Raw genomic sequence first — 24,013 nt, 5'->3', positions numbered from 1 at the left:
GTTTCAACCCCAGGAATAAGTGGCAACGGCCCCTGGAAAACAGTTGATTTGTAGCTCACATATTAAAGCGGCTTTCAGGCTTTGTGTCTCTGGCAACTTCAAAAAAAACTAGACATAAGAATTTGTTTGATAACAAATTCGAGGTGTTCGGATTTCTGGCCTGAATTAACGAGCCATCACTTTAGTTTAAGAATGTCACTAATAAAAGACAGAATAATTTAGGAATTGCAGTATGGTGATGATGTATAATTAATTTTGGTGAAGGCCTACATGGTTATTCTAAGAATGTCAATAAAGACAGAATAATTTAGAAAATGCAACATTCATTATTAAAGTGCAGACCTCGCTACACTACACTTACACGCGTCGGCGGTAAATCGCTAAACATTTCACTGGAACTCCCGGTTTGGACACAAAGAAGGGTTAATAAACGAGGTCACAATAAATCACTTTTAGAGCAATTTGAAAAGCTCAGTTGAGGGGAGGTCATTACTGTGTGCAGGTTTTTTGTCTTTTTGTGCTATGCTGACGGGCGAAATATTTATTTGTACTTTTTTATCTTTATGCATGAGGGTTTGTCATATTAAACTTCAACTTCCAGTTTGACAGGATGTAAAGGTCAAATGGGGTCACACTTTGTGCATAACATCTAGAATTGCCAGAGAGCTCAAAATTGATGTAATAATTATTAACGTACCACGTTTCATTAATAAAATACACAATTTTGAATGGACATTTTTTCATATTTTCATTCACTTAGGCTCTAGAGCCCAAAATAACATGAGTTGTTACTTTAACTTCCGATTTCGACCGGAAGTAAAGGTCAAATGGGGTCACGTTGTGCACCGCATTTGTAGATCTTTATAAGAGGTTTCATGTACAAAAAGAATCTTGAACGTAGCTCTTTTGGTTTTGAAGATATGATTTTTCAAATTATTTAAGGTTTATTTCACGTTTATTTAACGTAATGACGTCATCAATGACGTCACCATTCCAAAAAAGTTGCGGTGCCGTCTACTCACCGAGGTTGATGTTCATGAGAAGTTTCAAGTTCATACAAGTTTCAGTTTTTCTCAAAATTGGCGGAGAACGTTCAGGCAGAAGAAGACGGAGAAATGAAGGTTTGTCATATTAAACTTCAGCTTCCGGTTTGACAGGATTTAAAGGTCAAATGGGGTCACACTTTGTGCAAAACATATAGAATTGCCAGAGAGCTCAAAATTGATGTAATGATTATTAATGTACCACGTTTCATTAATAAGATACACAATTTTGTATGTACAAACTTATACTTCCGGGTTCGACCGGAAATGAAGGTCAAATGAGGTCACACATTGTAAACATTTGTAGAATCGTCGAAGGGCCTTAAAATTAAGTTATTATATTAATACACAAAATAATATTATTCAGATACGATTTTTTATAAAACAAACTACTACTTCCGGTTTCGACCGGAAGTAAAGGTCAAATGGGGTCACACCCTGTGTAAGATTTGTTTAATACTTCATGACCTTTCATATGGTGTAAAGATCACGTATGTAGCATATCTGATTCTGGAGATATGAGTATTTTAATAAAAAACTTCAATTTAGTATAATGACGTCATCGATGACGTCATCATTCCAAATTTTGTTCTTTGTCATATACACGCTTTGGTCTAAGTACGTGGTAAGTTTCAAGTCCGTACATGCTGTATTTTTTGAGATAGCAAAATAATTTTTTTTTCGACCTCGTGTACCATTTTCGTTGTGACGTAGCTATGACGTCACACATTATATTTTTAGAATGCTCTTGAGTTTAAAAAAATTTTATGCATTGGACATTTTTTCATATTTTTATTCACTTAGGCTCTAGAGCCCAAAATAACATGATTTGTTACTTTAACTTCCGGTTTCGACCGGAAGTAAAGGTCAAATGGGGTCACGTTGTGCACCGCATTTGTAGATCTTTATAAGAGGTTTTATGTAAAAAAAGAATCTTGAACGTAGCTCTTTTGGTTTTGAAGATATGATTTTTCAAATTATTTAAGGTTTATTTAACGTTTATTTAACGTAATGACGTCAACAATCTGTTCATAGATTTAATTTTCCTCGTGTTCTTCTTTACCTCTGAACCTTCCCAAGCAATTTTAAACAAAAGTAAAGCTTGTACAAACTTAAAACTTACTGTGTACATCGGCAATAGTGAGTAGATGAAACCGCCACTTTTTTGGAATGATGCAGCATTAATGACGTCATGACAAGGTTTTTAATGTTGAAAATTTACCATTTGCTTGTTGCTGTATCTCAACGAATATAAAAGCTATGATGTTCATACTTAGGCATCGCATAGATAAAGACTTGGACAACATTTGAAAAGTTAACGCAAAAATCGTACGACGTTAACTTACGGGTCGTTACCCTGGATCAAAGTTCGCCTTCGTGTTTTTTTATATAAAAAAAAACTTTCGAGCTTATCTACGGAATAACTCAAGATTGAGATTGATTTGAACGTTGAAACTCAACAGATAGGTGAACCTTGGTATCAAGACACCACAGACCTAACTATGTCATAATGACGTCATCGGGCATTAAACTACAATAAATCAAAGTTTAAAATTTGTAAAAATCATATGGCGCGCAATTTGGGGGGAATATCCAACGGCGCTCTCTTTGGTCCAACGAAAGAGGGCGCTGTTGGGTATAAAGATTTTAGAAACATTGAGCGCTATGTGCAGAGCGGAAAATCGCAATAGTTGAGTGATAACGTCTCGCACCAAAACCACAACCTTTTTTGAATTGATGACGTCATTGATGAAGTCATTACATTAAATAGCTAGAAAATTTATATCTTGAGAATCACAAAATTAATGCTACCAATAAGCTATTTTTATGGTCTTTTCCACGACAAAATGTTTTTGTTAGTGTTTGACCTTGCTTTCGTTTAGAACCGGCTTTTTATCGTGACATAAGATTTTCAGTTGAAAAACTAAACCTAAAAATCCGGAGTGGCTTTGCATTAACGATCGCATTATGGCACACTTTTCTAAAACATTTTAAGGGGATTCTCAAATCTGTAATGCACATTTAACTATAAAATAACGACACATTGTATAAAAATCATCTTTATGGCTCAATGTTTTTGAACCACGTCATCACGTAACGTCCAACCGAACACCGTGTTTTTGTAATTAACAAAAAGCACTATGTCTAGTCTATGTTGTTATTGTAATATTGTACCTTCACCAAAACTGTACATGTTTGCTTTTCCTACAAATTGTTTTTATTTTGTGTACTGTCTGTTCAGTCATCGAGTATGCTTTTCTAGTTCGCTTGCAGAACGCGAGAATAGTGATGCCATTAGCAACGAGACAACTGAAGGTGAACCACGATCAAAAGGTTACTACGCTCTGACATTGGTGATTCTGAAACGCCTCAGCTGAACGTGCTCCCCGTACAGTGTATCATGCAGATTGAAGAAGAAAGTATGTAAAGGAAAATATCACACAGAAGATGTTCCTGTCAACAAATCAATTTCCCCTGCACAGACTTATGCTTTTGTGCCAGTTGTGGAGTGGCTTCAAAGATGTTTATTCTGATGATAACTAATTTAAACAAAATGTTGTCTGAATCATCATTTTCAAAAGAAGGGTAGAAAAATAAGAAGAGAATTCTGCACAAGTACAATGTGTAAAAAGTAAGCTTTTGGCTTACCAAAACATAAACCTTAAAATAAATGTGCAACAATTTATTTGAGAATTGAATTAACCCATCAGTTACTTTGGTACCAGAAAGACAGTTTGGGAACTAGATTTATATTATTTTCATTCAATTTTGTAAAATCTTTATATCTTTGAAATTGTTAAAGGCCCTGTCACACCATGGCGTATCGACTAACGTATGCCGGCGTATAGGCCTACAGAAACTAGTTCGAGCATTTTAAAAGTCCAAGAGTGCCCAACTTCCCAGAATCGCATCCATAGTGTACTGAACGTATACAAAGCGTATGAATAATGAATTGATAGCGTATCACTAACTTAAAATGAAGTTATGTATGTTACAGGTGGATACGTCAGAATACGTCAAGACCTTTTGGGGATACGCCAGGCATAGGTTATAAGGCACATAAACGTATTTATTTCGTCAGCAAAAGTACATCACAGAGCCCTATACTAGCCAACAAGTAACGTACCGCTGACGTATGTCTAACGTACCACGGGCAACAAGAAATTTTGAACATGCTCAATATTTTGTTGCGGGCTCTACATGCTCCAAATTTTAACAGCGTATCACAGCGTGCTCTAATAACATTAGCGACATATTACCCCTAACCTATATCAGCGTACACCAACGTAATGTTGATATTTCACAAACATTCGCAAACGTTAACATACAAGCAGGTGATACGCCATGGTGTGGCAAGCCCTTAATTAAAAGAACTCTGTGTTTTGAGAGACTAAATAAATGATCATCAATTTGTAAATTGCAAAGAAGATCCAATGGGCATAATTTCTTGGTTAGCTTTTTGTGTTCCAAACCAATGACTAGTGGACACAATTGGGAGAACAAACGATGAGTGTTCAGCTGTTAAATTTGAGTTTGAATTGTTTTAAATTGAATTGTTTGGGGGAATTTAAAAAGGGCCTTTTCAAGAAAGTAACATAATTTATCATGAGGGTAATATTAACTTTCAATGTTTATAGTAACAATGATTATTGTACCAGAAATGTGTCATTATGATATGAAGAGAAGAAATAAAAAAAATCTAAATGTGTGTCTCTTGTCAACAATATCCTTTTTTTGTCAAGTTCATTCATTCATTCATTCGATTAAAATTTAATTAAGGCCTGTCTAAGCTCTGAAGACTTAGTAAATGACCAAAATGAGGCCCAGACAGTTTGTTAGTGACATTAATTTGAAACAATTGAAATAACTCAATTGGGGAAATGATTGATGTCCAGGGATGTTAAATAATTAATTAATTGAGATCTGGGAGAAAAGAGCTGAAAACCTGTAAATGAAAGCAAAATAAATAAGCCAGTATATTTTCCCCATTCGTTTGTGCACTTGGTGATTTGCCCATAGAGTTTGTGCATAGTTCTCCAGTTTTGACCAATAGAGGGCGCTATTTTCCTATAATTATTTTCTAATTAAAATAACTCATTAATGTGCAAGTTTTGCCCTTGACGACTTTCACATGTTATTCAGGACTACCATAAGAACATCTGGGGAAAAATTCAGGTAGTTGCAGAGGGTAGACCACAAAACTCGAAAACTAGAGCCCTTTTTGATGATCATCCCACGGTCTATATGTGCTACGGGTTGTTTCATAGTAACTTAGGTGATATGCTTAGGGACCTCTCACGCGAGAATGGACTTGAATAAAGTCTACCCCCCTCCCCAAGACAAAAAAAGTTTCGACCCTCCCCCTCCCTTTGTTTTTCAAGCGGCTAGTTAGGTACAAATTAGTCAACCGATCAAGCTTCCCAAAAATAATTATTAGCAGAAAAGTAGAGCACAGTTTTCAAAGCGCAACTTTTTCACGGGTTGTTCAGGTGGCAGAACATCCCTAAGATATATGAGTTGGTTTGCTGACAGTAATCTAACATTGGAAGAAACAGTGCAGTTCACATATTGGTGATCGTGTGATTTGAAGCAAGATCAAATTAAGAAACAATTTGGACTTGGTGCACACACTGCGGTCAATTGGGACATGTTTTGTCTAGAAACGTGGGAGAAGATGATGATGGACGCGCAAAAGAAGCAGATAGAAAGAGTCGGCAAAAGAGTCCACATTGATGAAAGCAAGATAGGGAAACGTAAATATCACAGAGGTCACAGAGTTGAGGGGCAGTGGGTGTTTGGAGGTATAGAGGAAGAGTCCCAAGGATGTTTTATCATAGCGATTGACAAGCGTGACGAGGCGACGTTGTTGCCTTTAATTTAGCAATGCATTGCACCAGGAACCACCATTGTGTCAGATTGCTGGAAAGCACAGTTCAATCTACATTTTTATTTATTCCTATAGCAAAGAGAAAGGCAAGTGACCACTTTTCGTCCGCCAACATAATGGAAAAAGAAATTACTTATAAGCCTACATGGATATATTTGTTCGTGTTATTCGTATTCATTTATTTATTTAATTTAACTTGTTTAATTTATTTTTCTCCTGATGTGGAGTTACGCTACACCTTTATTCAACAAAATCATACATCAAACAAACACACTATTAAGATACTCCAATCGGAATAGTAATACAGGCTAGGGTGTGGCCTCGAAATAAAACACAACAAAATAGAAAAAAACATAAATATAAACTTATATACAATATCTACAAATTATTATACAATATCTACAATTTATTATTTACTTATAAATATCTACAATTTAGCTTGACATTATCACGTGGTTTGGGAAAAACAACGAGAGGCTGACATGACAAGTGAAAGAAAGAACACGGCCCTTGGTGAAACAATTAGTAATTAAACTTGACTTCATCGTTAGTGGTGAGACACAACGCAATACTTCTATTTCAAAGGAATCTAGACTAAGACTTATCTGTTTTATACAAACGAAATAATTCACAGATATTTAATTAAGATTATGGTGATATATTTTATGATTTTGTTGACAATGAATGGTCAAATAATAAGTACTTACTGGTTTTGTATTGCAGTCGTCTGTGTTTGAAGGTGGTAAACAAATTTTGTTTTGTTTTCCACATACTCCAGTTTTCCAACGTACAGCCTTAGCGCGGTAACCCGGACCATTCTCCATTTTTACTTTTGTTAACGATTAAACGTTATAACTTATCAGTCTCGCCGGATGTGCTTGACAGTAGGCCTACGCTCGTCGCTCCTGCCACATCAGCCTTAACTTGTGATGAATAACATGGCTCCGAAAGCTGTTCAGTAAGCAGTAAGCAGTTGGCCAAATTTGTTGGAAAGCAAAAGTTTAGTGCATCAGTCACAACAGTGCTAACTGATTGAGCTTTTGTGCTTACAGGCTTAATGAAACTGGACCCAGCTGACGGTGATCGGAAAAATTAATTACCACGAGCATTGGCTGACTTACAACTAGCGGGATGCCCCGCTTTGTGCGGCAACCCCGCTAGAAAGCGCTACGTAAAAAGTTCCGCAAATGTAGCGTGTTTCAGGGAGGGTAATAGTCTAGACCATATTTAAAAAAAAAACAACTTCGAGCGGCATTTTTGAGTAAAAGTTGGTGTTAACATACCCGATTTAACTAATTTGGGGGTGCTGAATCCGAAAATGATGGATACCAAGGCTAATTTTTAGTCCTTCACCCTGAAAAATCAAATTAAAAACAATACAGAAAACCTAGCAGACGACGGACTTCTCACATGAAAAATAGTCAGGTTCTGCTGTGGTTCCATATTGATGTTGTCAGGATACCATACAGAGCAGGTATCCGGGTGCAGGTCAGGTATCCGTAACAAACTTTTGAGTGTACTGGGTAAAACAAAAAAACTAAAATACTTTCAAATTGACATTGGAAGCACATGTTGGCCCCTCTGAAAGTGCAATTCGGTTGTAGAATTCCGTTGTAGAATCAAAAGTTTGTTACGGATACCTGACCATGCCGCTCACTTCCTTAACTAGAGCCCTTTTTGGAAATCTGGTCTAGACTATAAGTGGGGACCAGGGTCACAGTACAAATCAAAGTCGCAAACCACCCATTCTAAGTTAAGACGAATCTTAGTGCTTTGTGAAATCGTACACGTTATTTATTTTGCCGCCGCCCCCACCCCCATACTGACCCACCGTGTGCCTGAGTCCATCTATACCCGCGCCTCCGTGCCTCCCCATCCCCACAACCCTGTGCGTTGACATTGTTCTTTGCTGGCCATGTTTTCCCCAGTTTCGCGCGGGTCCCTTATAGTGGTTCTTTCCCTGTTTCCTGGTTTCCCTGTTTATTTTCTGCCAGTGTCATTTTTTTTTTGAAGGTTTTTATTCAAAGTCACAGATGCGGAAAAAACAAGTTTGTAACATGGAAGTGGCAACATGACTGTGGGGGGCATACCATCACCCCATCCTGACTCCTATGAACACACCACTGAGAAAGTTACTATGCTAAAATAACAAATGCAATTCCTGTTTACTCATGCATAAAACAAATGGTTTAATAAACCATAAAATAACTCATTCAGCAAATCCATACTGATTGCAAGTGATGATCATCATATCACCATCAATAATTATTGTATAAGCTCACAAAAGGTTAACTCATGCGCAGCCTAATTTTCATAAGTGACCAGTGTTCACCAGGCATTTATTTATTAAGAGGCTTTAAAGAAAACACGGAATCAATGGCACACAACAAACTGCACTTCATTTTAAACAATGACTATAAACCGACCTTAAAGGTCACGTTGCCTTGGATCGGTCGAGTTGGTCTTTAAAAAGCCTTTGTATAGCGGTTGCTATAAAATGCATTATGGTTGGAAAGATGTTGTAAAAGTAGAATACAATGATCCACACAAATATACCTCGAAATTGAGTGGTTTTCCTTTTACCTCGTCGACTAGCACGGTCGGCCATTATGGGAGTCAAATTTTTGACTCCCATAAATGGCCGACCGTGATAGTTCGCACAGTAAAAGGAAAACTACGCAACTTCGAGGCAAACTTGTGTGGATCATTGTATTCTACTTTTAAAACATCTTTCTAACCATATGCATTTTATACCAAACGGTTACAAATGCTTTTTATACTGCCAACTCGTCCGATCCAAGGCAACGTGTTCCTTTAAGCCTATAACCGGACCCCTGTCGGCGATAATTTATATAAATAAAATGGGTATTACACAAAAAAGAACAATGATCACACAATAAGATTATTGTAGCTTGAATCTCTTGCGACTGACAATGTCAACTCTGCTGACAGGTAATCATTCAAGCAATTCATTATAAACCAAAAGTGGTATTATGGAACACTTCCCTGCAGATCTTTTTGTATGCCTCCTTGAGCGTAAAGTAATATCATCCTTCCTTCTTTCCGCGTTTTTAGCTCATCCGGTGAGCATGTCCTTTGTGATAGATGTTAAATTTACATCGGGGATAAAGATTATTAATTTTGTTTTTTTTTACCCATACACCGATGTGTGTTAGCACTGTATACTCAGTACTTTCCCGAGTCCTGTGAAAAAAATATCACAGGCATGTTACTCGGGTGGGATTCGAACCCACGACTCCCGCAATTCCAGAGCAGTGTCTTACCAACTAGACTACCGAGGTTGCCCGGTAGCTAGAGGCAGTTCGAATCCTATGTCCTTTGTGATCCTAAATGTCAACCATTCTCTGATGTGAGTCTGAATTGGCCGAGAATACAAAATATGTATTTGACGACAGTCTTTCTCAACACTTCAAAGTTGGTTATACCTTGTCCATCATCCCAAAGATAGTGAGGGTGCGGAGGAGAAAGCGTGTTGTGGTGGTCGCTGCAAAGAAAAGGAATTTGGAACGTTTTAATAAAATAAAAAGGTATCAACTTTAGGGGGAATGCTGTATATAATATATAGTCATTCATGCCCTAAAACAAATGAAGGTCATATGATAGGAAATTGCGTGTCTTCAAACGGCTAATTATAAACTAAATAATGAACCGATTTAGCTTCCTCCAAAATTAAGTGTGCACAGAGGTATGGTCTATCAGATTATGTAATAAAATTCCACTTTTTATCCAACATGAGGGGTACATTTACTTTACCGTGAAGACAGTCTTAAAATTAAGATGACTGTGCAGGTGCATATACGGTTAAAGTATGGTAGAAAAAGGCGTGTGTTCAACTGGCTAATTAGGTACTAATTAGTGAGCCGATTTAGCTTCCTCCAAAATTAAGTGTGCCCAGAGGTATATGGTCTATCAGATTATGTAATAAAATTCCACTTTTTATTCAACATGAAGGGTACATTTACTTTACCGTGAAGGCATTCTTAAAATTAAGATGACTGTGCAGGTGCATATACGGTTAACGTATGGTAGAAAAAGGCGTGTCTTCAAACGGTTAATTAGGTACTAATTAGTGAACCGATTTAGCTTCCTCCAAAATTAAGTGTGCCCAGAGGTATGGTCTATCAGATTATGTAATAAAATTCCACTTTTTATCCAATATGAGGGGTACTTTTACTTTACCGTGAAGGCATTCTTAAAATTAAGATGACTGTGTAGGTGCTATACGGTTAACGTATAGTAGAAAAAGGCGTGTTTTCAAACGGCTAGTTAGGTACTAATTAGTGAACCGATTTAGCTTCCTCCAAAATTAAGTGTGCCCAGAGGTATGGTCTATCAGATTTGATAATAAAATTCCACTTTGTATTCAACATGAAGGGTACATTTACTTTACCGTGAAGGCATTCTTAAAATTAAGATGACTGTGCAGGTGCTATACGGTTAACGTAGAAAAAGGCGTGTCTTCAAACGGCTAATTATGTACTAATTAGTGAACCGATTTAGCTTCCTCCAAAATTAAGTGTGACCAGAAGTACGTTCTATTAGATAATGGAATAAAATTCCACTTTTTATCCAACATAAGGGGTACATTTACTTTACCGTGAAGGCATTCTTAAAATTAAGATGACTGTGCAGGTGCTATACGGTTAACGTATGGTAGAAAAAGGCGTGTCTTCAAACGGCTAATTAGGTACTAATTATTAGTGAACCGATTTAGCTTCCTCCAAAATTAAGTGTGCCCAGAAGTATGTTCTATTAGATAATGGAATAAAATTCCACTTTTTATCCAACATGAGGGGTACATTTACTTAACCGTGAAGACAGTCTTAGAATTAAGATGACTGTGCAGGTGATATACGGTTAACGTATGGTAGAAAAAGGCGTGTCTTCAACTGGCTAATTAAGTACTAATTAGTGAACCGATTTAGCTTCCTCCAAAATAAAGTGTGCCCAGAAGTATGTTCTATTAGATAACGGAATAAAATTCCACTTTTTATCCAACATGAGGGGTACATTTACTTTACCGTGAAGGCATTCTTAAAATTAAGATGACTGTGCAGGTGCTATACGGTTATAACGTACGGTAGAAAAAGGCGTGTCTTCAAACGGCTAATTAGGTACTAATTAGTGAACTGATTTAGCTTCCTCCGAAATTAAGTGTGCCCAGAAGTATGTTCTATTAGATAATAGAATAAAATTCCACTTTTTATCCAATATGAGGGGTACATTTACTTTACCGTGAAGGCATTCTTAAAATTAAGATGACTGTGCAGGTGCATACGGTTAACGTATAGTAGAAAAAGGCGTGTTTTTAAACGGCTAGTTAGGTACTAATTAGTTAACCGATTTAGCTTCCTTCAAAATTAAGTGTGCCCAGAGGTATGGTCTATCAGATTTGATAATAAAATTCCACTTTTTATTCAACATGAAGGGTACATTTACTTTACCGTGAAGCCATTCTTAAAATTAAGATGACTGTGCAGGTGCTATACGGTTAACGTATAGTAGAAAAAGGCGTGTTTTCAAACGGCTAGTTAGGTACTAATTAGTGAACCGATTTAGCTTCCTCCAAAATTAAGTGTGCCCAGAAGTATGTTATATTAGATAATGGAATAAAATTCCACTTTTTATCCAACATGAGGGGTATATTAACTTTACCGTGAAGGCATTCTTAAAATTAAGATGACTGTGCAGGTGCTATACGGTTAACGTATAGTAGAAAAAGGCGTGTTTTTAAACGGCTAGTTAGGTACTAATTAGTGAACCGATTTAGCTTCCTCCAAAATTAAGTGTGCCCAGAGGTATGGTCTATCAGATTTGATAATAAAATTCCACTTTTTATTCAACATGAGGGGTACATTTACTTTACCGTGAAGGCATTCTTAAAATTAAGATGACTGTGCAGGTGCTACGGTTAACGTATGGTAGAAAAAGGCGTGTCTTCAAACGGCTAATTAGGTAATAATTAGTGAACCGATTTAGCTTCCTCCAAAGTTAAGTGTGCCCAGAGGTATGGTCTATCAGATTATGTAATAAAATTCCACTTTTTATCCAATATGAGGGGTACATTTACTTTACCGTGAAGGCATTCTTAAAATTAAGATGACTGTGTAGGTGCTATACGGTTAACGTATAGTAGAAAAAGGCGTGTTTTCAAACGGCTAGTTAGGTACTAATTAGTGAACCGATTTAGCTTCATCCAAAATTAAGTGTGCCCAGAGGTATGGTCTATCAGATTTGATAATAAAATTCCACTTTTTATTCAACATGAAGGGTACATTTACTTTACCGTGAAGGCATTCTTAAAATTAAGATGACTGTGCAGGTGCTATACGGTTAACGTATGGTAGAAAAAGGCGTGTCTTCAAACGGCTAATTAGGTACTAATTAGTGAACCGATTTAGCTTCCTCCAAAATTAAGTGTGCCCAGAAGTATGTTCTATTAGATAATGGAATAAAATTCCACTTTTTATTCAACATGAGGGGTACATTTACTTTACCGTGAAGGCATTCTTAAAATTAAGATGACTGTGCAGGTGCTAGACGGTTAACGTATGGTAGAAAAAGGCGTGTCTTCAAACAGCTAATTAGGTACTAATTAGTGAACCGATTTAGCTTCCTCAAAAACTAAGTGTGCCCAGAAGTATGTTCTATTAGATAATAGAATAAAATTCCACTTTTTATCCAACATGAGGGGTACATTTACTTTACCGTGAAGGCATTCTTAAAATTAAGATGACTGTGCAGGTGCTATACGGTTAACGTATGGTAGAAAAATGCGTGTCTTCAAACGGCTAATTAGGTACTAATTAGTGAACTGATTTAGCTTCCTCCGAAATTAAGTGTGCCCAGAAGTATGTTCTATTAGATAATAGAATAAAATTCCACTTTTTATCCAATATGAGGGGTACATTTACTTTACCGTGAAGGCATTCTTAAAATTAAGATGACTGTGCAGGTGCTATACGGTTAACGTATGGTAGAAAAAGGCGTGTCTTCAAACGCCTAATTAGGTACTAATCAGTGAACCGATTTAGCTTCCTCCAAAATTAAGTGTGCCCAGAAGTATGTTCTATTAGATAATGGAATAAGATTCCACTTTTTATCCAACATGAGGGGTACATTTACTTTACCGTGAAGGCATTCTTAAAATTAAGATGACTGTGCAGGTGCATACGGTTAACGTATAGTAGAAAAAGGCGTGTTTTTAAACGGCTAGTTAGGTACTAATTAGTTAACCGATTTAGCTTCCTCCAAAATTAAGTGTGCCCAGAGGTATGGTCTATCAGATTTGATAATAAAATTCCACTTTTTATTCAACATGAAGGGTACATTTACTTTACCGTGAAGGCATTCTTAAAATTAAGATGACTGTGCAGGTGCTATACGGTTAACGTATGGTAGAAAAAGGCGTGTCTTCAAACGGCTAATTAGGTAATAATTAGTGAACCGATTTAGCTTCCTCCAAAGTTAAGTGTGCCCAGAGGTATGGTCTATCAGATTATGTAATAAAATTCCACTTTTTATCCAATATGAGGGGTACATTTACTTTACCGTGAAGGCATTCTTAAAATTAAGATGACTGTGTAGGTGCTATACGGTTAATGTATAGTAGAAAAAGGCGTGTTTTCAAACGGCTAGTTAGGTACTAATTAGTGAACCGATTTAGCTTCATCCAAAATTAAGTGTGCCCAGAGGTATGGTCTATCAGATTTGATAATAAAATTCCACTTTTTATTCAACATGAAGGGTACATTTACTTTACCGTGAAGGCATTCTTAAAATTAAGATGACTGTGCAGGTGCTATACGGTTAACGTATGGTAGAAAAAGGCGTGTCTTCAAACGGCTAATTAGGTACTAATTAGTGAACCGATTTAGCTTCCTCCAAAATTAAGTGTGCCCAGAAGTATGTTCTATTAGATAATGGAATAAAATTCCACTTTTTATTCAACATGAGGGGTACATTTACTTTACCGTGAAGGCATTCTTAAAATTAAGATGACTGTGCAGGTGCTAGACGGTTAACGTATGGTAGAAAAAGGCGTGTCTTCAAACAGTTAATTAGGTACTAATTAGTGAACCGATTTAGCTTCCTCAAAAACTAAGTGTGCCCAGAAGTATGTTCTATTAGATAATAGAATAAAATTCCACTTTTTATCCAACATGAGGGGTACATTTACTTTACCGTGAAGGCATTCTTAAAATTAAGATGACTGTGCAGGTGCTATACGGTTAACGTATGGTAGAAAAATGCGTGTCTTCAAACGGCTAATTAGGTACTAATTAGTGAACTGATTTAGCTTCCTCCGAAATTAAGTGTGCCCAGAAGTATGTTCTATTAGATAATAGAATGAAATTCCACTTTTTATCCAATATGAGGGGTACATTTACTTTACCGTGAAGGCATTCTTAAAATTAAGATGACTGTGCAGGTGCTATACGGTTAACGTATGGTAGAAAAAGGCGTGTCTTCAAACGCCTAATTAGGTACTAATCAGTGAACCGATTTAGCTTCCTCCAAAATTAAGTGTGCCCAGAAGTATGTTCTATTAGATAATGGAATAAGATTCCACTTTTTATCCAACATGAGGGGTACATTTACTTTACCGTGAAGGCATTCTTAAAATTAAGATGACTGTGCAGGTGCATACGGTTAACGTATAGTAGAAAAAGGCGTGTTTTTAAACGGCTAGTTAGGTACTAATTAGTTAACCGATTTAGCTTCCTCCAAAATTAAGTGTGCCCAGAGGTATGGTCTATCAGATTTGATAATAAAATTCCACTTTTTATTCAACATGAAGGGTACATTTACTTTACCGTGAAGGCATTCTTAAAATTAAGATGACTGTGCAGGTGCTATACGGTTAACGTATAGTAGAAAAAGGCGTGTTTTCAAACGGCTAGTTAGGTACTAATTAGTGAACCGATTTAGCTTCCTCCAAAATTAAGTGTGCCCAGAAGTATGTTATATTAGATAATGGAATAAAATTCCACTTTTTATCCAACATGAGGGGTACATTAACTTTACCGTGAAGGCATTCTTAAAATTAAGATGACTGTGTAGGTGCTATACGGTTAACGTATAGTAGAAAAAGGCGTGTTTTCAAACGGCTAGTTAGGTACTAATTAGTGAACCGATTTAGCTTCATCCAAAATTAAGTGTGCCCAGAGGTATGGTCTATCAGATTTGATAATAAAATTCCACTTTTTATTCAACATGAAGGGTACATTTACTTTACCGTGAAGGCATTCTTAAAATTAAGATGACTGTGCAGGTGCTATACGGTTAACGTATGGTAGAAAAAGGCGTGTCTTCAAACGGCTAATTAGGTAATAATTAGTGAACCGATTTAGCTTCCTCCAAAGTTAAGTGTGCCCAGAGGTATGGTCTATCAGATTATGTAATAAAATTCCACTTTTTATCCAATATGAGGGGTACATTTACTTTACCGTGAAGGCATTCTTAAAATTAAGATGACTGTGTAGGTGCTATACGGTTAACGTATAGTAGAAAAAGGCGTGTTTTCAAACGGCTAGTTAGGTACTAATTAGTGAACCGATTTAGCTTCATCCAAAATTAAGTGTGCCCAGAGGTATGGTCTATCAGATTTGATAATAAAATTCCACTTTTTATTCAACATGAAGGGTACATTTACTTTACCGTGAAGGCATTCTTAAAATTAAGATGACTGTGCAGGTGCTATACGGTTAACGTATGGTAGAAAAAGGCGTGTTTTCAACTGGCTAATTAGGTACTAATTAGTGAACCGATTTAGCTTCCTCCAAAATTAAGTGTGCCCAGAAGTATGTTCTATTAGATAATGGAATAAAATTCCACTTTTTATTCAACATGAGGGGTACATTTACTTTACCGTGAAGGCATTCTTAAAATTAAGATGACTGTGTAGGTGCTATACGGTTAACGTATAGTAGAAAAAGGCGTGTCTTCAAACGGCTAGTTAGGTACTAATTAGTGAACCGATTTAGCTTCATCCAAAATTAAGTGTGCCCAGAGGTATGGTCTATTAGATTTGATAATAAAATTCCACTTTTTATTCAACATGAGGGGTACATTTACTTTACCGTGAAGGCATTCTTAAAATTAAGATGACTGTGCAGGTGCTATACGGTTAACGTATGGTAGAAAAAGGCGTGTCTTCAAACGGCTAATTAGGTACTAATTAGTGAACCGATTTAGCTTCCTCCAAAATTAAGTGTGCCCAGAAGTATGTTCTATTAGATAATGGAATAAAATTCCACTTTTTATCCAACATGAGGGGTACATTTACTTTACCGTGAAGGCATTCTTAAAATTAAGATGACTGTGCAGGTGCTATACGGTTAACGTATTGTGACGCGGCGGTCGGTGGGGGCGCTGTCTCTCTCTACAGTATCTCCTACCACTTAACACCGTGATACAAATAAATTTAACTTCCCCAAGTCCGTTGGGCTAAAATATATAACCAGGCAGCTTACAATTATTAAGTGAAGAAATGGACTCAAAAACTTGGAATTGACACATGTCTAACAGTTTCAACAATTATTTATTTAACTCATAAAACCATCAAAATTATTAACTCTGAAACTGCTGTGAGACGTCTCTCTATTTACATCATTTATAATAAAAACCACTGGCACACACTAAGTGTAGGACGTGTTACTCCGCCCATATTATTATCAGCTCCTCGCTGGGATTACTCTCTTCTAGTTCTTGGACTGGTTATAGATGGCTAGTGCCGATCCCCTTTCCATTAACTGTGTTTACTCCGCCGAATCATCTAGTCTGACTCAAAATGCGGAGTAAATGACGAGTACTAATAGTTTCTATGATAACTAATATACCTTCAGCCCCAGGCTGGAATAAACCTTGACTCCCCGAGTCGTTAAACGCGTAGTAGCTCCAAGCTCCACCTTCAGTCCCTGACTGGAATTAAACCTTGACTCCCCGAGTCGTTAAACGCGTAGTAGCTCCAAGCTCCACCTTCACCCAGTCCCTGACTGGAATTAAACCTTGACTCATATTACTATCAGCTCCTTGCTGGGATTACTCTCTTCTAGTTCTTGGACTGGTTATAGATGGCTAGTGCCGATCCCCTTTCCATTAACTGTGTTTACTCCGCCGAATCATCTAGTCTGACTCAAAATGCGGAGTAAAAGACGAGTACTAATAGTTTCTATGATAACTAATATACCTTCAGCCCCAGGCTGGAATAAACCTTGACTCCCCGAGTCGTTAAACGCGTAGTAGCTCCAAGCTCCACCTTCAGTCCCTGACTGGAATTAAACCTTGACTCCCTGAGCCGTTAAACAAGTAGTTATAATAATACCGATGCGGGTCAAGTTATGACGAGTATCAGCCCCGCCTGCAACTATCCTGTGACTCCGCCGACCCCATAGTAGTTAATATTGATGCGGAGTCATTACTGACGAGTATTAGCCTAAGCTATACCTTCAGCCCCCGGCTGGATTTATACTGTGGCTCCGCCGACCCCATAGTAGTTAATGATACTGATGCGGAGTCATTATGACGAGTATTAGCCTAAGCTATACCTTCAGCCCCCGGCTGGATTTATACTGTGGCTTCGCCGACCCCATAGTAGCTAAATGACTCGATGCAGAGTTGATACATTGTATATAAATTAACGTTCGGCCCCAAAGCATATAGTTGATATTACGACTCGCAATGCGGAGTCGGTTGCTGAGTAACTCCAAATGCGGAGTCCGTACTTAAGGGTGAGTGAGTGAGTTGCTGCCACTGTCCCCATACCTGATAATTTAGGACAGCTTCTATTACAGCAACTGACTAAATAATTAGCATAATTTATGCACAATAACCCGATAATTTTCTCCTGATATTCAGTAAAGAGTGGCCCAAAATATCCTATAATTCAGCACACAATATTTATAAAGAGAGATTTATTTAAGCAATATTCACGTAAAATACAGCACACAAAAAGCCACAAATCTTTTATATTGAGTGTTGAGATGTAAAATAATATGACACTATAATTTCCAGCAATCGTCAAACATTTTGTCGTAAATAAATCATTTTGGGTGCATTTCATTTCAAGTTATAAGCAAACCAACACTAACCTGATAATTTAGGACAGCTTCTATTACAGCAACTGAACATACATTGTAAAACTTTCCCTTTATATAGGCCGCGAATTTCTTACCGCCTTTTGATTGGCTGAACGCAAAATAGGATTCGCGCGCTACGAAAAAAGCAGACAACATTTGCAATAAAACCCTTAATAAAAGGAAAGTTGTAAGGTTTTATAAATCGAGATTAAGACAAGTAATGATTGTGAACTTATTTATGAATAACCCCAGGTCTTTCTGCACTTTTACAAGCTTAATTTAAGGAAAGAAAGTCCTAACAGCGTCTCCCTTATTTGGTATGACGAATCACGAGTCCTAGACCTAATGAATATTAATGAACTGAGTGTGCAATGTCGGCGCCCATACAACGATCATCTCGTCGCATAGAACTAAAGTAATCTATGAGAATTGTACGGATCTATATCACTTGTTTTTACATGAATTAAATTTTACATCTCAAAGGTAAGTTTTCTACTTGTTTAGGGAGAAATACACAATAATTAAATGAGACAAAATAGACGTGAACTCCGTCTCACGTCACAGTATGGTAGAAAAAGGCGTGTCTTCAACTGGCTAGTTAGGTACTAATTAGTGAACCGATTTAGCTTCCTCCAAAATTAAGTGTGCCCAGAGGTATGGTCTATCAGATTTGATAATAAAATTCCACTTTTTATTCAACATGAAGGGTACATTTACTTTACCGTGAAGGCATTCTTAAAATTAAGATGACTGTGCAGGTGCTATACGGTTAACGTATAGCGAAGAAAAAGGCGTGTTTTCAAACGGCTAGTTAGGTACTAATTAGTGAACCGATTTAGCTTCCTCCAAAATTAAGTGTGCCCAAAAGTGTGTTATATTAGATAATGGAATAAAATTCCACTTTTTATCCAACATGAGGGGTACATTAACTTTACCGTGAAGGCATTCTTAAAATTAAGATGACTGTGCAGGTGCTATACGGTTAACGTATAGTAGAAAAAGGCGTGTTTTTAAACGGCTAGTTAGGTACTAATTAGTGAACCGATTTAGCTTCCTCCAAAATTAAGTGTGCCCAGAGGTATGGTCTATCAGATTTGATAATAAAATTCCACTTTTTATTCAACATGAAGGGTACATTTACTTTACCGTGAAGGCATTCTTAAAATTAAGAAGACTGTGCAGGTGCTATACGGTTAACGTATGGTATAAAAAGGCGTGTCTTCAAACGGCTAATTAGGTACTAATTAGTTAACCGATTTAGCTTCCTCCAAAATTAAGTGTGCCCAGAGGTATGGTCTATCAGATTATGTAATAAAATTCCACTTTTTATCCAATATGAGGGGTACATTTACTTTACCGTGAAGGCATTCTTAAAATTAAGATGACTGTGTAGGTGCTATACGGTTAACGTATAGTAGAAAAAGGCGTGTTTTCAAACGGCTAGTTAGGTACTAATTAGTAAACCGATTTAGCTTCCTCCAAAATTAAGTGTGCCCAGAAGTATGTTCTATTAGATAATAGAATAAAATTCCACTTTTTATCCAACATGAGGGGTACATTTACTTTACCGTGAAGGCATTCTTAAAATTAAGATGACTGTGCAGGTGCTATACGGTTAACGTATGGTAGAAAAATGCGTGTCTTCAAACGGCTAATTAGGTACTAATTAGTGAACCGATTTAGCTTTACCGTGAAGGCATTCTTAAAATTAAGACGACTGTGCAGGTGCTATACGGTTAACGTATAGTAGAAAAAGGCGTGTTTTCAACTGGCTAATTAGGTACTAATTAGTTAACCGATTTAGCTTCCTCCAAAATTAAGTGTGCCCAGAGGTATGGTCTATCAGATTATGTAATAAAATTCCACTTTTTATCCAATATGAGGGGTACATTTACTTTACCGTGAAGGCATTCTTAAAATTAAGATGACTGTGTAGGTGCTATACGGTTAACGTATAGTAGAAAAAGGCGTGTTTTCAAACGGCTAGTTAGGTACTAATTAGTAAACCGATTTAGCTTCCTCCAAAATTAAGTGTGCCCAGAAGTATGTTCTATTAGATAACAGAATAAAATTCCACTTTTTATCCAACATGAGGGGTACATTTACTTTACCGTGAAGGCATTCTTAAAATTAAGATGACTGTGCAGGTGCTATACGGTTAACGTATGGTAGAAAAATGCGTGTCTTCAAACGGCTAATTAGGTACTAATTAGTGAACCGATTTAGCTTCCTCCAAAATTAAGTGTGCCCAGAAGTATGTTCTATTAGATAACAGAATAAAATTCCACTTTTTATCCAACATGAGGGGTACATTTACTTTACCGTGAAGGCATTCTTAAAATTAAGATGACTGTGCAGGTGCTATACGATTAACGTATGGTAGAAAAAGGCGTGTCTTCAAACGGCTAATTAGGTACTAATTAGTGAACCGATTTAGCTTCCTTTCAAAATTAAGTGTGCCCAGAAGTATGTTCTATTAGATAATGGAATAAAATTCCACTTTTTATCCAACATGAGGGGTACATTTACTTTACCGTGAAGGCATTCTTAAGTTCAAGATGACTGTGCAGGTGCTATACGGTTAACGTATGGTAGAAAAAGGCGTGTTTTCAACTGGCTAATTAGGTACTAATTAGTAAACCGATTTAGCTTCCTCCAAAATTAAGTGCGCCCAGAAGCATGTTCTATTAGATAATGGAATAAAATTCGACTTTTTCGGTATCATGAAGGGTACATTTACTTTACCGTGAAGGCATTCTTAAAATTAAGATGACTGTGCAGGTGCTATCTTGTTAACGTATCGTAGAAAAAGGCGTGTTTTCAACTGGCTAATTAGGTACTAATTAGTGAACTGATTTAGCTTCCTCCAAAATTAAGTGTGCCCAGAGGTATGGTCTATCAGATTATGTAATAAAATTCCACTTTTTATCCAACATGAGGGGTACATTTACTTTACCGTGAAGGCATTCTTAAAATTAAGACGACTGTGCAGGTGCTATACGGTTAACGTATAGTAGAAAAAGGCGTGTTTTCAACTGGCTAATTAGGTACTAATTAGTAAACCGATTTAGCTTCCTCCAAAATTAAGTGTGCCCAGTGATATGGTCTATCAGATTATGTAATAAAATTCCACTTTTTATCCAATATGAGGGGTACATTTACTTTACCGTGAAGGCATTCTTAAAATTAAGATGACTGTGTAGGTGCTATACGGTTAACGTATAGTAGAAAAAGGCGTGTTTTCAAACGGCTAATTAGGTACTAATTAGTGAACCGATTTAGCTTCCTCCAAAATTAAGTGTGCCCAGAAGTATGTTCTATTAGATAATAGAATAAAATTCCATTTTTTATCCAACATGAGGGGTACATTTACTTTACCGTGAAGGCATTCTTAAAATTAAGATGACTGTCTAGGTGCTATACGGTTAACGTATGGTAGAAAAAGGCGTGTCTTCAAACGGCTAATTAGGTACTAATTAGTGAACCGATTTAGCTTCCTCCAAAATTAAGTGTGCCCAGAAGTATGTTCTATTAGATAATAGAATAAAATTCCACTTTTTATCCAACATGAGGGGTACATTTACTTTACCGTGAAGGCATTCTTAAAATTAAGATGACTGTGCAGGTGCTATACGGTTAACGTATGGTAGAAAAAGGCGTGTCTTCAAACGGCTAATTAGGTACTAATTAGTGAACCGATTTAGCTTCCTCCAAAATTAAGTGTGCCCAGAAGTATGTTCTATTAGATAATGGAATAAAATTCCACTTTTTATCCAACATGAGGGGTACATTTACTTTACCGTGAAGGCATTCTTAAAATTAAGATGACTGTGCAGGTGCTATAGACGGTTAACGTATGGTAGAAAAAGGCGTGTCTTCAAACGGCTAATTAGGTACTAATTAGTGAACCGATTTAGCTTCCTCCAAAATTAAGTGTGCCCAGAAAGTATGTTCTATTAGATAATGGAATAAAATTCCACTTTTTATCCAACATGAGGGGTACATTTACTTTACCGTGAAGGCATTCTTAAAATTAAGATGACTGTGCAGGTGCTATACGGTTAACGTATGGTAGAAAAAGGCGTGTCTTCAAACGGCTAATTAGGTACTAATTAGTGAACCGATTTAGCTTCCTTTCAAAATTAAGTGTGCCCAGAAGTATGTTCTATTAGATAATGGAATAAAATTCCACTTTTTATCCAACATGAGGGGTACATTTACTTTACCGTGAAGGCATTCTTAAGTTCAAGATGACTGTGCAGGTGCTATACGGTTAACGTATGGTAGAAAAAGGCGTGTCTTCAAACGGCTAATTAGGTACTAATTAGTGAACCGATTTAGCTTCCTCCAAAATTAAGTGTGCCCAGAAGTATGTTCTATTAGATAATGGAATAAAATTCCACTTTTTATCCAACATGAGGGGTACATTTACTTTACCGTGAAGGCATTCTTAAAATTAAGATGACTGTGCAGGTGCTATACGGTTAACGTATGGTAGAAAAAGGCGTGTTTTCAACTGGCTAATTAGGTACTAATTAGTGAACCGATTTAGCTTCCTCCAAAATTAAGTGCGCCCAGAAGCATGTTCTATTAGATAATGGAATAAAATTCGACTTTTTCGGTATCATGAAGGGTACATTTACTTTACCGTGAAGGCATTCTTAAAATTAAGATGACTGTGCAGGTGCTATCTTGTTAACGTATCGTAGAAAAAGGCGTGTTTTCAACTGGCTAATTAGGTACTAATTAGTGAACCGATTTAGCTTCCTCCAAAATTAAGTGTGCCCAGAGGTATGGTCTATCAGATTATGTAATAAAATTCCACTTTTTATCCAACATGAGGGGTACATTTACTTTACCGTGAAGGCATTCTTAAAATTAAGATGACTGTGCAGGTGCTATACGGTTAACGTATAGTAGAAAAAGGCGTGTTTTCAACTGGCTAATTAGGTACTAATTAGTAAACCGATTTAGCTTCCTCCAAAATTAAGTGTGCCCAGTGATATGGTCTATCAGATTATGTAATAAAATTCCACTTTTTATTCAACATGAAGGGTACATTTACTTTACCGTGAAGGCAGTCTTAAAAATAAGATGACTGTGTAGGTGCTACATGGTTAACGTAAAGTAGAAAAAGGCGTGTCTTCAACTGGCTAATTAGGTACTAATTAGTGAACCGATTTAGCTTCCTCCAAAATTAAGTGTGCCCAGAAGTATGTTCTATTAGATAATGGAATAAAATTCCACTTTTTCGGTATCATGAAGGGTACATTTACTTTACTGTGAAGGCAGTCTTAAAAGTATGATGACTGTACAGGTGCTATATGGTTAACGTATGGTGAAAAAAGGCGTGTCTTCAAGTGGCTAATTGGGTACTAATTAGTGAACCGATTTAGCTTCCTCCAAAACTAAGTGTGCCCAGAAGTATGATCTATAAGATTATTGAAAAAAAAAAAAACTTTTTTTGCATTATGAAGGGTACATTTACTTTGGGGTGAGTGCAAGTTTTTTATCAGCTGTTTTTTTATGGTCTGTATTATGATGTCTTAATTGCGGCGGGTAATTACTAATTTATTACGCAACCAATTATTCCTATTCAACCTCTGGATTTGCTCATTGATACATTCTTTCAGAAATGTGAATCCAATTTAATTTTGATTACACATGATTAAAAAATTCGTTAAAATCAGAAAGGATGGGAGACCAAAATTGTACCACCTTTTACTGCATGGGGTCTATTTCTTCATATTTCCCGGAATACGCGGCCAGCTTTAGTCGCACACAATTCGCTTAGTTTGTTGGAAATGCCAACCAGACCTTGAAACTAATGATTGAAAACTAATAGATTTGATGAAACTGTTATTTTTTTTTTAATTGATTGGTGGTAAATTTAAAGGATGCAAGAAATTTTCAAAAAAAAAAAAAAAAAAAAAATGCACCAACCATAGTACAGTAGTTTTTATTTCCAACCTGTTAATTAA

At 36.7% G+C, this 24,013-nt stretch overlaps 1 non-coding gene across 1 annotated transcript; it reads right to left on the bottom strand.

The window, feature by feature from the left end:
- Nucleotides 1–9,160: 9,160 nt before the first annotated feature.
- On the bottom strand, nt 9,161–9,233 carry Trnas-gga. Its single transcript has one exon. It is a non-coding gene; the product is annotated as a tRNA-Ser (tRNA).
- Between the last annotated feature and the right edge of the window lie 14,780 nt (nt 9,234–24,013).

Source organism: Asterias rubens, chromosome 12 (genome assembly GCF_902459465.1).
Source record: "Asterias rubens chromosome 12, eAstRub1.3, whole genome shotgun sequence".
Classification (NCBI taxonomy): Eukaryota; Metazoa; Echinodermata; class Asteroidea; order Forcipulatida; family Asteriidae; genus Asterias; species Asterias rubens.
The sequence above is the reverse complement of the archived record's forward strand: the minus strand, read 5'-3'. Positions and strand labels throughout refer to the sequence as shown.